We start from the raw sequence: 15,341 nt of genomic DNA, 5'->3' as shown, positions 1-15,341 counted from the left end.
AAATTCATCCGATCCGGTTAAAATTTGGTACGTGGTGTTAGTATATGGTCTCTAACAACCATGCAAAAATTGGTCCACATCGGTCCATATTTATATATAGCCCCCATATAAACCGATCCCCTGATTTGGCTTGCGGAGCCTCTAAGAGAAGCAAATTTCATCCGATCCGGCTGACATTTGGTACATGGTGTTGGTATATGTTCTCTAATGACCATGCAAGAATTGGTCCATATCGGTCCATAATTATATATAGCCCCCATATAAGCCGATCCCCAGATTTGTCCTCCGGAGCCTCTTGGAGGAGCAAAATTCATCCGATCCGGTTGAAATTTGGAACATGGTGTTAGAATGTGGTCTCTAAGAAACACGGAAGAATTGGTCCATATCGGTCCATAATTATATATAGCCGCTATGCAAACCGTTCCCCAGATTTGATCTCCGGAGCCTCTTGAAGGAGCAAAATTCATCCGATCCGGTTAAAATTTGCAACATGGTGTTAGTATAAGGCCGCTAATAACCATGCCAAAATTGGTCCGTATCGGTCTATAGTTATATATAGCCGATCCCCAATCACACAAAAATTGGTCCATATCGGTTCATAATCATGGTTGCCACTCGAGCCAAAAATAAACTACCAAAATTTTATTTTTATAGAAAACATTGTCAAAATGTTATTTCTATAGGAAATTTTGTCAAAATTTTATTTCTATAGGAAATTTTGTCAAAATTTTATTTCTATAGAAAATTTTGTTAAAATTTTATTTCTATAGAAAATTTTTTCCAAATTTTATTTCTATAGAAAATTTTGTCAAAATTTTATTTCTATAGAAAATTTTGTCAAAATTTTATTTCTATAGAAAATTTTGTCAAAATTTTATTTCTATAGAAAATTTTGTCAAAATTTTATTTCTATAGAAAATTTTGTCAAAGTTTTATTTCTATAAAAAATTTTGTCAAAATTTTATTTCTATAGAAAATGTTGTCAAAGTTTTATTTCTATAAAAAATTTTGTCAAAATTTTATTTCTATAGAAAATTTTTTCCAAATTTTATTTCTATAGAAATTTTTTTCCAAATTTTACTTCTATAGAAAATGTTATCAAAATTTTATTTTGTCAAAATTTTATTTCTATAGAAACTTTAAACTTAATTATGTACGTATTTAATCGGCCTTTTTAGTTTAATATATACCACGTATGGACTATGTGGTATATATTACGGTGTTTGGAAGTTTTAAGATACCTTGCCATCGGCAAGTGTTACCGCGATTGTGGATGACAGTCTTCAGTAGAAGTTTCTACGCAATCCATGGTTCAGGGAGCCACCGTGGTGCAATGGTTAGCATGCCCGCCTTGCATACACAAGGTCGTGGGTTCGATTCCTGCTACGACCGAACACCAAAAAGTTTTTCGGCGGTGGATTATCCCACCTATGTAATGCTGGTGACATTTCTGAGGGTTTCAAAGCTTCTCTAAGTGGTTTCACTGGAATGTGGAACGCCGTTCGGACTCGGCTATAAAAAGGAGGTCCCTTGTCATTGAGCTTAATATGGAATCGGGCAGCACTCAGTGATAAGAGAGAAGTTCACCACTGTGGTATCACAATGGACTGAATAGTCTAAGTGCACGCAAAGAAAAAAAACGTTTGGAAAACGTGTACCGAAAACGATTTTCTTTTGTTAGAGTTTTTTGAATTGCTTCGAAAATTTTAAACTTTTATCACCAACAAAATTCGTTTGTTACAAAATTTTTATTTTTTCAATAAAAAAAGTTATTTTTGAAATAACAACACAGTCCATTTCGTTTATATCAAACACTGTTCTTTTCTGACTTTAGGTCGTTAATAAGACACATTTTACAGTTCAAAATTTAATATACTACAATGTAATGTTGAACATTTTTTCGGAATCTTCCGAATATATCTGGAATATATGTAAAAAAAAAAACAAAAGCAAAAAAAAACTTTGGCCGAAGCAGGGATCGAACCCATGACCCTTGGCATGAGAGTCGGACGTAGCTACCACTGCTCCACGGTGCCAAACTAAATGTTTGTTTCTGTTAAATAAACTTTGTTTATTCGGTTCGTGGGCGCCGCAAGCTATGCTATATAAATATAACTTATATGGATATTTATCTATTGATGACCATAACAGGTACATAGCTCAGTGGTTAGTGTGTTGGCTTACAATGTGCATGGTCCGCGGTTCGATTCTCCGTCCAGGCGAAAGGTAAAAAAAATTTTAAAAATTTATAAAATCGTATAATTTCTTCTACATTGTTGGTATTACAGGAAAAGGTGTTAAGAACTAAAAATCCTCGTGGATGTGAGAAAGATGTGAGGGACAATGCAATTAGCAAGAAAATAATGTTTTTTTTTTGAGCTAGTCTTTATGAAATTGTTTTTACATCCTGGAAAAGAATAAACGTTTATCACAAAAAGTATATACTTTTCTTCCAAAGACACTTCCTTACAGCGAAAAGCAAATGAGAAACGAACTTTGTTTGTCTAAAATTTCGTTTGGGAGGAAAGAATTATTTTTTTGCGTGTGAGTCTGATACATCGGGCTGCCACATAACCTAACCTAACCTATGGTTTAGGGTACATAAGCTTCGGCCTGGCCGAACTTACGGCCGTATAGACTTGTTCTGAATTATTAAAGTAAACTTGACCTTAGCCCAACAATTTTTTCTTTCATGTTGTGATGGGTACCACATGTGAAATCACTTAATTATAAGGACAATACGACTGCATTGAAAAGTTTGGACAAGGGAAAAAAACTTTATATTAGAGAAATGCGTCTTCTATGCTAAGCAAAATTTGCATTCGTATTTTAAAGACATGAAATCTTTGACCTTACGGAATCAATATCTAATTCCTTAAGAAAAGAACAAATCTTTGGATCCAAGTAAATTTTTTTAGTGCATTTACAAGAAAATTGTGACACTCCAAAAAACTAAACAAAAAATAAAACAATTATTTTCACTATAGAAAATCTGCTGTTTTAATGAATTTTATACATTGTGCTATATCAAATGTATTATATTTTCACAAACCAATCATTTCTTTAATTAACTCCAGTTTTATCTATAGGGCAAGGGCCTGAAAATCCAATTGGATTCCCAATCGAAGAGCAAGATACCGAGCATAATTTTGAAAATGGATATTCTCATTCACATGGTTATATGACAATTGCCTACAGAATGGCACGTGTCGAAATCATATTGTACTTGTTGACATTGCTTGTTTTGGAAAAACAATTCTATAAGGGGGTTGAAAATGTTATTCTTGTGTTAAACAACCATCACCAGCTGTGATAAGATACCATTGTCGCGCAAGCAAGTCTCTAAATCGACACATGACCTAAGATCCATTACTTGCACAATAAATAGATACATACACCATGGGGCGCCCTGACCCACACAATATAAAACTAAAAATAGAAAATTAAAATCGTCGATTGTTATGTTTGTTTGTATACAGGAAAGAAGGCAGTAAAGAATAGAGATGATTACGCTATATAATTACTATAATTATGGTAAAATTGGGCCCAGGTTATTTTGTTTATTATACAGGAAAAAAACACTAAAAAAATTTTGAATTAAAAAGTTGATTGAAAATGTGTTTTAATTAAAAAATTTACTGAAACAATTAGCTTTTTAATATAAAATTAAAAATAATAAAGTCAGTTAATATTTAGGTTTTAATTATCCCCATTAATCAAATAAAGTAGTATTGCAATTTAAAAATATTATTGAAAATCCCCATTAACATTTTAATTAAATAAAGTAGTATTGCAAATTAAAAATATAATTGAAAATCTTCAAATTATTCAAAGTCTTAGTTTATGTAACACTATTTACTTATTCAGAACATTTGCTGTCGATTTTCTATGACTTTACCTTTGCCTACCTTATTATTTGGAATTTTCAATATTCTTATTTCTTCCATACATATTAGTGGGCGGTGAGAAAAGATGTTGCGTTTCTTTCGATACTTGTTGAATCAAAGCCATTAGTAACTAATAACACAAAGTTTTATAGCCTTTCAAAATTAAGCGTTAACACAAAAAACAGAACATTGAACATGAGTATATGCCTGTATTAAGAAATCACCCAAAATAACAGACTATAATAAAAAATGTTGAATTCAAAGTAAATTATCTCTTAATTAGGAAATGTCAAATCGATGTTCACAAAATGTGAAAATGTTTTCAAATTTTTAATGATCAATGTTCTAACAGTAAACCCCTCCAAAAAATGTTGGTTGTGAAATAATATCTTCGAGGAATTAAAAAAAAACAACAATATTTTATTAAGGAAAAATTCGGAAAAGATTTAACGGTTCGTTTGCCTATTTGTTTGTAAGGAGTGAAGTTGAAAAAGAGAACAAGTATATACGGCCGTAAGTTCGGCCAGGCCGAATCTTATGTACCCTCCACCATGGATTGCGTAGAATCTTCTGCGAAAGACTGTCATCCACAATCGAATTACTTGCGTTGTGGTAATTCTTACCGAATGCAAGGTATCTTAAAACTTCTTAACATCGTTTTCTAAATTGTGAGTTAGTCCATACGTGGTATATAAAGGGTGATTCTTTTGAGGTTAGGATTTTCATGCATTAGTATTTGACAGATCACGTGGGATTTCAGACATGGTGTCAAAGAGAAAGATGCTCAGTATGCTTTGACATTTCATCATGAATAGACTTACTAACGAGCCACAACGTCGAATTTTCAGTGAATGGGCCCTAGAAAAGTTGGCAGAAAATCCGCTTTTTTATCGACAAATTTTGTTCAGCGATGAGGCTCATTTCTGGTTGAATGGCTACGTAAATAAGCAAAATTGCCGCATTTGGAGTGAAGAGCAACCAGAAGCCGTTCAAGAACTGCCCATGCATCCCGAAAAATGCACTGTTTGGTGTGGTTTGTACGCTGGTGGAATCATTGGACCGTATTTTTTCAAAGATGCTGTTGGACGCAACGTTACGGTGAATGGCGATCGCTATCGTTCGATGCTAACAAACTTTTTGTTGCCAAAAATGGAAGAACTGAACTTGGTTGACATGTGGTTTCAACAAGATGGCGCTACATGCCACACAGCTCGCGATTCTATGGCCATTTTGAGGGAAAACTTCGGAGAACAATTCATCTCAAGAAATGGACCGGTAAGTTGGCCACCAAGATCATGCGATTTGACGCCTTTAGACTATTTTTTGTGGGGCTACGTCAAGTCTAAAGTCTACAGAAATAAGCCAGCAACTATTCCAGCTTTGGAAGACAACATTTCCGAAGAAATTCGGGCTATTCCGGCCGAAATGCTCGAAAAAGTTGCCCAAAATTGGACTTTCCGAATGGACCACCTAAGACGCAGCCGCGGTCAACATTTAAATGAAATTATCTTCAAAAAGTAAATGTCATGGACCAATCTAACGTTTCAAATAAAGAACCGATAAGATTTTGCAAATTTTATGCGTTTTTTAAAAAAAAAAGTTATCAAGCTCTTAACAAATCACCCTTTATTAGACAAAAAGTTATGTATAGGTAAGTCTGCAAATAATTACGAATTGATATGGACCTTTGGATGGTACGTGGAGAGCCAGAATTGAAATATAAGGGTCGCTTATATGGGGGCTACAATTATGAACTTGAAATAGACAAAATTTTGTGTGATTGGGGATCAATTTATCTGAGGGCTATATATAACTATAGACCGATATGGACCTAGTTAGGCATGGTTGTTAACGGCCATATACTAGCACAATGTACCAAATTTCAACTGACTCGAATGAAATTTGCTCCTCCAAGAGGCTCCAAAACCAAACCTCGGGATCGGTTTATATGGGGGTTATATATGATTATGGACTGATATGGACCAATTTTTGCATGCACCAACATCACGTACCAAATTTCAACTGAATCGGATGAATTTTGCTATTCCAAGGGGCTCCGTAGGTGAAATCTGGGGATCGGTTTATATGGGGGCTATATATAATTATGGACCGATGTCGACCAATTTTTGCATGGGGGTTTGAGGCCATATATTAACACCACGTACCAAATTTCAACCGAATCGGATGTATTTTGCTATTCCAAGGGGCTCCGTAGGTCAAATCTGGGGATCGGCTTATATGGGAGCTATATATAATTATGGACCGATGTCGAACAATTTTTGCATGGGCCATATATTAACACCACGTACCAAATTTCAACGGAATCAGATGAATTTTAGTTTTCCAAGAGGCTCCAGAAGTCAAATCTGGGGATCGGTTTATATAGGAGCTATATATAATAATGGACCGATGTGAACCAATTTTTGCATGGTTATCAGAGACCATATGCTAACACCATGTACCAAATTTCAGACGGATCGGATGAAATTTGCTTCTCTTAGAGGCTCCGCAAGCCAAATCTGGGGATCGGTTTATATGGGGACTATATATAATTATGCACCGATATGGACCAATTTTTGCATGGTTGTTAGACACCATATACCAACACCATGTACCAAACTTCAGCCGGATCGGATGAAATTTGCTTCTCTTAGAGCAATCGCAAGCCAAATTTGGGGGTCCGTTTATATGGGGGCTATACGTAAAAGTGGACCGATATGGCCCATTTGCAATACCGTCCGACCTACATCAATAAGATCTACTTGTGCCAAGTTTCAAGTCGATAGCTTGTTTCGTTCGGAAGTTAGCGTGATTTCAACAGACGGACGGACGGACGGACATGCTCAGATCGACTCAGATTTTCACCACGACCCAGAATATATATACTTTATAGGGTCTTAGAGCAATATTTCGATGAGTTACAAACGGAATGACAAAGTTAATATACCCCCCATCCTATGGTGGAGGGTATAAAAGTTATAAGTTAGGGTATAAAAAATAAAAATAATAATATGGCCCCAGAAGCCAGAGTTTTACCCTAATTTGGTGGAAATTTTGCACTAGGAGTACAATTAGTAGTGTAGTAAAGTGTGCTAAATTTTATTGAAATCGGTTCAGATATAGATATAGCTCTCATATATATCTTTCGCCCGATTTTCTGTCATATGACCACAGACTTCACAGTTGTAGTCCGATTTAGGTGAAATTTTGCACAGGGAGTAGAAATAAAATACTAAGTATGCATGCCAAATTTGGTTGAAATCGGTTCAGATTTCTATATAACTTCCATATATATGCTTTTCCGATTTGGGCAAAAATGACCAAAATACCCACATTTTCCTTATAAAATCGCCACTGCTAAATCGAAAACTTGTAAAAATCACTCATATTTTCCTTTATTTCTAATACATATCTATCGACCGATAAATCATAAATACACTTTTGCGAAGTTAGCTCAAAAAGGGTTCAGATTAAAATGTTCCCCATATTTTTTTACTGACATAGTGACAATCCCAAGGCATTAGCCGACTTAAATTTTAAGTCTATAGATTATAAATTTTGTTCAGATGGAGTCAGACAATAACCTTTATATGTATATAGCACCCAAAACATTTGACAAATTTTATATACTCGTAGTATCGAAAATGTTGATTTACAAAGTGTTGCAGAGTATAATAAAGTCGGCCCCGCCCGACTTTAGACTTTCCTTACTTGTTTTATTGGAGGTTTTGGGCTCATATTATTAGGAGCCATTTTTTACCACCCCATATTCTTGGATGTGGGCTCATTTTCCTGGTACCTTATACCGCCCCATTTATAAAACCTTATAAAATGTCTACATATTATTGGCCGGATTTGAAATCTTGCCACTTTGGAAAAAGGGCTCTTGTATGGTACGCTATTACCATATCGATGTCCTCATTAAAGAGTACGCTAAGTCGACTTAGCATGTTTTGATGGAGTTCGTTGTTTTTTATTCGGATTGATGTGAATTGCATCGTGACAAAAGTTCGAATTTATTGGACACTTCTATCAAAAGCTATGATTAATATTGAACGTAGCCTGTGATTAAAGTTTTAAAATTTTCCAATCCACAAAGGGCAAAAATCTTTGTTCGATCTAAAGTGGTCTAAGACATTTTTAGCCATGTTCTATTAAAACTATTTTGAATTCGTACATACTAAAAAAATCTACGCTACACATGATTTTAAGACAGAAAAGAAGTAAATTTATATTTTATACGGTTTTTGAAAAATTCCAAAAAAAAACTTTGAACTTGTTTTCTGTAAAATTCACTTTTTAGACTTAGCGTACTTTGGAATGGAGACATCGATATATAGCTAGAAATAATCTATGGATACTCTTTAACCAAAACGTTTGCTCAAAACACCTTTCTTCTAGTATGCCACAAAATTTGCAAACAATAATCTCATAATAATTAAAACTATTCATTTTTCATCGAATACACAAAAATCACAAAAAAAATCCAAACAAATAGATAAACCAAACCAAAACATCTCATATCACCAAATATGAATCATCTGGCTAAAAATTTGCAATGTTGTGACTTTTCTATTTCTAAATAAGAAAACTAAAAATCACACAATAACAAACAAAACGAAAATCATTTCAATTTTTATACAAATTTGAATGAATTCGACCATTGAATACCGACGGGTGAGGTGAGCTCAAGTCAAAAGAAAAAAAATGATTTTTAAACACTGGGTAATTGATGATGTTTTTACTGTGTTTTCGTATTGCTGGTGATGATGATGAATTCAATGACGTCTTTATTTTGGAGGAAATTGACGTTATTGAAAATGAAATTTTTTTTAGCAAAAAAACAAAAAATGAAAATTTCTTATATATGAGACCTATAGATGATTTTTGAGAGATTAATATCTCACTCCCCCAACCCCCTCCACCTCATGGACTATGAATACCTGTTGGTTTTTGGAATTATTTTTAGAAATATACCACCAATGTATTTGATGATTTCCTCACTAACGTAATGAATTTTTACTTAACCAAGAACAAGATAAAATTCACAGAGAGTATCTATCTAGAATTTATGAATAAATTGTGAGAAATGAGGAGAAAAATTCGATATTATCTTTAAGATATTATTCTCCTAAAACAGAGCTATATTCATTTATAAGATGAGAATATAATTAAATAATATTGGTGAGTGTTTATATTTCATGAGAGATAGAGAGAGAGAGAGCGTATGGCTATGAGATAATATTCAAAAACAAACTGTTGATTGGCTAATGTGCGCTTGCGTCAACCTAACAGCCTGAAAATGGCTACATAACGGGGAGGCAACCACAACCATCATTGGAGGAAATATTCATACATGACAAACATACCAACACAAGTACACACTCAAAAACACTTGCATACATTCATTGCTCTCACCAGCTCTTTGCACCATTTAGCCCCACTGGATACACACACTTGTTTGCAATTCATAGATAGGCCCCCTTTTTTCCATGGGCAATGAGAGCGAGAGAGTCAAAGCCATGTTGTTTCAGGGGAAATACATATGAATATATGCTCATTGATGATCTTCGAAAAAGAGGGGCAAACAAACCCAGCCGGTCTTCTTGCAGTATGCATTAAGTGTGAGAGCATAGTTTTTCATTGTGGGCCATCACCACCATAACGTCGTTGTCGTTACTGTTCTTCAGTTCTTTGCGCTTACCTCTCATATTGGCTCACACAACGTTTGTTTGTTTGTTATGCCTTTGGCCGGTTTCATTCATAAAAACCAAATGAGTACTCATCTCGTGCTTCAGTTGTGTTCGAACTAGCAAACGTGTCGGTCTAAAACAACCAAAAATTGAAAATTTCTCTCAAAAGCAAAGAAAATGAAATTAAAATTTATTTGAAAAGAAAATTTATTGATAAAAGCCCACACATATTATAGAAAAACATACAACTAAAAAAATTGTTTTAAACAAAAGCAAAAATAAGAAAAAAAAACGGAAAGCAATTTTGAAAAGAAACAAATAAGCAAGAAAAGAGGAAGAAAAACAAAACATTGACAAAAAAATTCTAATTCTAAGTGAAGAAAATTAAAATAACCAAAATCTAATTGGAAATCTTATGGATATCAATCTCTAGTTAGATAATCAAAAAACAAAAAAAAAAACAAGGTGAAGAATAACCCAATAAGGATTAAAGTGAAAACGAAAAGAAAATTCCATTCATTGGTATAAAGAAAGCAAACACGCACACACTTAAGCTTATACAGTCGGTAGTTTTAAGGTGGTTGAAAATGATTTATGAATGAAAAGCAAAATTTCAAACAAACTTTGGAACCTAAAAAAGCTCAGCCTCTCTGGACCTAAGCAACAAAAACCGAAACAAAAACAATTTTTTTTTTTTGGCATAAAAAATTCAATCAAGTGACGTATATGAAAAAGGGGGCCAAAAAAGGTCTCACCTAAAAAGAACAGCAAAAAGAAACATGAATATCGATTTTTAAACTTTAAAGTGGATATAAAATATTTGGAAATATTTTTAAAAGAAACTGAAAGAAAATTTTTGGAAAAACAGTGAAAAACTTTAACTAGTCTATTCTTCACACCAATGTCTACTCTTCGTCCCTCTTTATATTATTGCTCAAGATTGCTGCTATCGCAGCTGATGCATTGTTAACAAGTGTTCTTGTGCTTGTTTTCTTAAACGTGATTTTTATCAGGAAGTCAGCCAGCTAGGCAGCCAGATAGCTAGCCAACCACTCAACAAGCTATTCAACCGCATAGCATCGCTTGCGTATCGTAAACGGACGCCTACGATTTCCTTGGCTGCTGCCGCCGCCTGTTTTCCCACTAGACTTTTGATTTTCTTCTACTGGGTGTCTATCTTCTCTGCACGTGCCATTCATATCCAGGTGGGTGTTTAACAACAAACAAATCTTGCAAAAAAAAAAAAAGAAATTTTATTCGCTTATCGTATACCCACAACAATGCACAAAAACCCAAACAAATCGGTTGAGAAGTTCAAATGAAAAGTAAAAAAAAACACACACACAACAAAAAGACACACAAAAAATGCATGCCAACTATTGGCGTAATGAATGAATAATTTTTTGAAAGGGTTTCGGTGAAAACAGTTTACTAAAATTTTTATGAATTATAATGAAAATAAAACTAAAATTTAAAATTTAAAATAATAAACAATAAACTAAATTATCAATCAAGTGAAATAATAACAATGCATTTTCCGTTTTTTTTTAGTTCTCTTTATTTTTTTACGTCAATAATATTTAAAATAAAACTTATGATGAATTGGTCTTTAATTCAATTAAAAAAAAAACTATAAATAAAATATTTATAAGTGAAATAATTCCTTAATATTTTTTTAGTTTTCTTTATTGTTGACGTCAATAATATTTTAAGTAAAAATTTCAATAATTGGACCTTTTTATTTAAAGTGCTATATACAAAATAAGTAAACAAAATTTCAAGTCAAATTTTATAAAGGAAATTCCTATTACACTCAAAAAAAAATTGAAACTATCAGGAAAAACATAATATCTTAATTTTAAAAATCGTCAGCTTCAATTCCCACATGCCAATATGAGAAAACTAAAAAAATATTTTTCAACATATTCAAGAAAATTATTTTTTTTTTTTTTCACTTGCTATAGAAATTTCCAAGTGATTCAATTGTATATTCAATTATTAAAATTTTTAAAAAAATTTAGAAAATTCTGAAACAGTAAAATTTTTTGTAAAATGTTATGCTTCTTTGTATATAACTTTTTTTAATTCATTTAGCTTGAAGTTGAAAATTATTAATGTGAAGCAAGCTCTGCAATACTGCTAAAATTTTTTACTGAAACATACTATTTTCCTTGAACATAAAAAAAATAATTTGGTTTGTGTCCCAACATTTTGAGAAAAACAAAATATAAAAAATATATTAAATAATCAAAAAATTAAAAAGAAAATTAGAAAAAAATAATTTTCTTAGTTGACCTTTAGAATTTTTACAATTTTGGAATTTTTGTATGACTTGAAGTCATGAAATAATGAAAATGCAAGTGTTGTGATTTTTCATTATTCTCCAAAAAATTGTTTTTTCTCTGATATTTCAATACAACTTCTGTGATTATCTTCAACGAGATTTTATCTATAAAATATCAATATTTAAACATTTTATAAAATTAACTTTCACAAAAATTGACAACAAACATATACAAAAATTTTTAAAAAATTCGTCACAACGCATTTTTTTACCATTGGAATTTATACAAGTGCTTAAATTTATTTAAAATACAAAATAAATTAAAAACTAAACAATACTCTCAGGAAAAAGACGTAAAATTGTGAACATTTGTAGTTTTTTATTTCAAAGATTTTTGGGTAAATTTTTCAATAAAAGATTTCTGAGAACCCCTAAGCTAAAAAAACTTTAATTTGAAAATAGCGGCTAAATATTGCGTCCTTCATAAGACGTAAAATTGTGAACATTTTTAGTTTTTTATTTGAAGAATTTTGGGTCAATTTCAAGCGGCTAAATATTGCGTCCTTCATGTACCAAAATTTCCTACATGCTATAGGCCATAGCAGTATTTGGTTATTTAATTTACCTTTTTGGCAATAAATATTTTATTTATATTTATTTAGTTGGTGTTTTAATGTAAATTTAGAGATTTAAACAGATTTTCTATTCAATATTAAAAAGAAAATAAAATATAATTATAGAATCATCTGTAATAGTAAAGGGCTGTTTATTCATAGCAAAAGCAAATACAGGCGAATCAAAATTTAGATTTAAACGTTTCATAACTTGCCTTTAACATTTTATTCCAGTGAAACGAACTTTTAGACCATTGTATCCAAAGTGTATCATCAGGCTTTAATGATTTTTTTAAATTAATTTTTATTTTTGCATGAAAGTTACAAAGTCGAAGAGACCCTTAAACTCAACGACAAGTAAAACTCATAACCTTTGCTGAAATTAATATAAATTTGGATTTATTTCTCCTAAAATCGTATAAACCAACAGAAAACTTTATTAAACTAAACATTAATTTCGGAATAAATAAAGCACAAAATTTGCATATGTAGACCTGCATCATTCATTTGCAATCTTGTAACTTACAATCCCGTTGAAAAAAACTTTCTTTATGAACCCTTTCACTACCGATGTCCACCTAGAAGGACATTCGAAAACGACACCAAACTCTATTTCCCCACTTAGTTTAGATTTATTTCTCGATGTTATTTTAAAGCAAAGACTTTAATCTAAATAAGCTATAAATATGTTCCATATTGGTGAGCACTAAAATGCATTCTTATAAAATTCTTAAACAATAAACAAAAAATACGAAATTTTGAGATCATTTTTCTACTGTATGTCTCTAGTAAATGGACATTTAAACAAAAACTATAGTTGATATTTTTTTCGGGCAAACTCATATAGCTCTTGAAGTAATTAAGGTAGGTCCTCAACATGATGTTAGTACAAGTAAACCCAGAAGAAAAATTTAAGTTTTGAACATTAGGTTTATTTCGGTAGTGAAAGGGTTAAAAAATTATTACATAGCAATAAAATTTATACCATTTAAGTTTAATATCAATATTTTGATGTTCTCATCAAATAAAGGAATAAAAATCCATATCACATTTAAAAAAAAAGATTTGTTTTAAATTTTCTTTAAATTTGTAGAGCCTAAAACCCATTTTATTAATTAATTAAAATTTATTAATGAATATCAAAACTTTTTTTTTTATTATTTTTATGTTAGCCTGATATGAATCAAAATTAGTTTAACAATTTCCATACAAACCTATTGGACATGAAGATTAAATAATTGGTATTTTTATGTTATTGAAAAGAAGAGGTCAGATACCAATCAACACAAGGCTGGCTAAACATATCTATTATCGCTGGTTAATTCGAATTTCCATAGCCTTTAGTAAAGATCTGGCAGGGTGTGATGATTCCTCTGAATTTTTGTAAATATCTGTATCTAAAAAAAAAAACATATTGCTAATGCAAAAATAACTAAATTGCTCTTTATTAGATAACATTATATTACATTAAACTAATCTCAGCGAATTTAACCAAGGTTTTTTATCTTAAAGCCAGAGATTTAATTTAAAGATTGAAGATTTTAATAAAAAAAATATTTCCTCACTTTTGAAAATTTGCTTTTCTTCAAAGAGGTATAACCAAAACGTTGGGACACAAATTTTGATATTTTCAAATATTTTTAAAACAAGGATTATGAATTTTTTACTAACATAATTGGCGTTTTATTAGTTTGAATTAATTATTAGGTGTAAATTAAATGTCTTAGGTAACTTTATCTAAATGTCTTGTTTCTACAAATGCTTGTGCTCCTTTTGCGTGACCACCATAATACAATTTCAATTATTTTCTATTAAGTTGCTTCTAAAACTAAAATACCTTAAATAACACCCACTTAAACAAAATTTCAATACTATTAAAATCTCATTTAAAAAATGATTGTCTATTTAGTTATATCAAATAGAAGAAAAAAAAATTATATCATCCAATAAATGATTATTTGTTTTACCGATTTGGTAATACCACCCAAAAATTCTCCAATTAACAAAAGTTAATAGCTTCATAATAAGGCTAATTAAAAATAAAAAAATGTTAATTTTTCGTATACATTTTTTTTTGCTTTGTTAATTTACCATACACAACATAAAAATACACAGAAAATTCTGATATTAAAACAAAGCTCTAAAAATGCAAAGAATATATTATGATCATTATACTCAAAAACCAACCAATTCATATGTTCAATATGGAATTTTAGCCCATTTTTTCGTGTGATTTTGTTCCCTTCCTGTATTTCTCTTTGCGCTTGTTTGTGATGTTTGTCAACCGGCTAATAAATGACAATTTTTGTATTTTTGGCAAAAAGATCGAAGAGAGGGTAAAACCAAAAGAAAGAAAACAAAAAAACACAAAATATATAAACATCAACGAAAAGCTATGTTGTATTTCTAGACGAAATTAGCTGAAGGTCAGCATTAGCCATAAAAATCATCATCAGTTTGGAGGATGTGTGACCAGCATTTTTTTCTAATTTTGGTGGCAAAATGTCAAAATTGAGAAAATTAAAAATCGTTAATACAATTTTTATGATCCTTTTGTCTGTCTTTCATTGCACATTTGCTCAAGAAAATTATATGGAATATTGTTTTTTCGGTGGTGGTTTGTATTTTATATTCGGGGCAAATTAAATGCATTATATGTTTTTTGTTTTCTCGTTAATTTTTCCAAGAAAATAAAAATATTTTTTTTTAACATATCCAAGCATTTTGTATCAATTAAATATGATATTTATTTGCAAATGACCGACGACAAAAAATATACAGATGTTAAATGATATAAAAATTTAATTTTTAAGATTTTTTTTAAGTTAAATAAAAAACATTTTTTAAAAGCGATATATGCTAT

General features: G+C 31.2%; 1 protein-coding gene across 2 annotated transcripts in view; it reads left to right on the top strand.

Moving 5' to 3' along the window:
* The window catches only part of sr (zinc finger domain-containg protein striped), a 383,455-nt gene that overhangs the window by 332,238 nt on the left and 35,876 nt on the right, over nt 1-15,341 (top strand). The window contains exon 1 of one of the 2 annotated variants that reach the window (XM_075290175.1): nt 9,670-10,785. The exons of the other annotated variant lie outside the window; for it this stretch is intronic. The gene's annotated coding sequence lies outside the window, so the exon portion shown is untranslated. Of the gene's footprint in view, nt 1-9,669; nt 10,786-15,341 lie in introns of those variants that run through there. 2 annotated transcript variants of the gene reach the window in all.

This window comes from Haematobia irritans, chromosome 1 (genome assembly GCF_050003625.1).
Source record: "Haematobia irritans isolate KBUSLIRL chromosome 1, ASM5000362v1, whole genome shotgun sequence".
Lineage (NCBI taxonomy): Eukaryota > Metazoa > Arthropoda > Insecta > Diptera > Muscidae > Haematobia > Haematobia irritans.
This window is presented reverse-complemented; position numbering and strand designations above follow the sequence as displayed.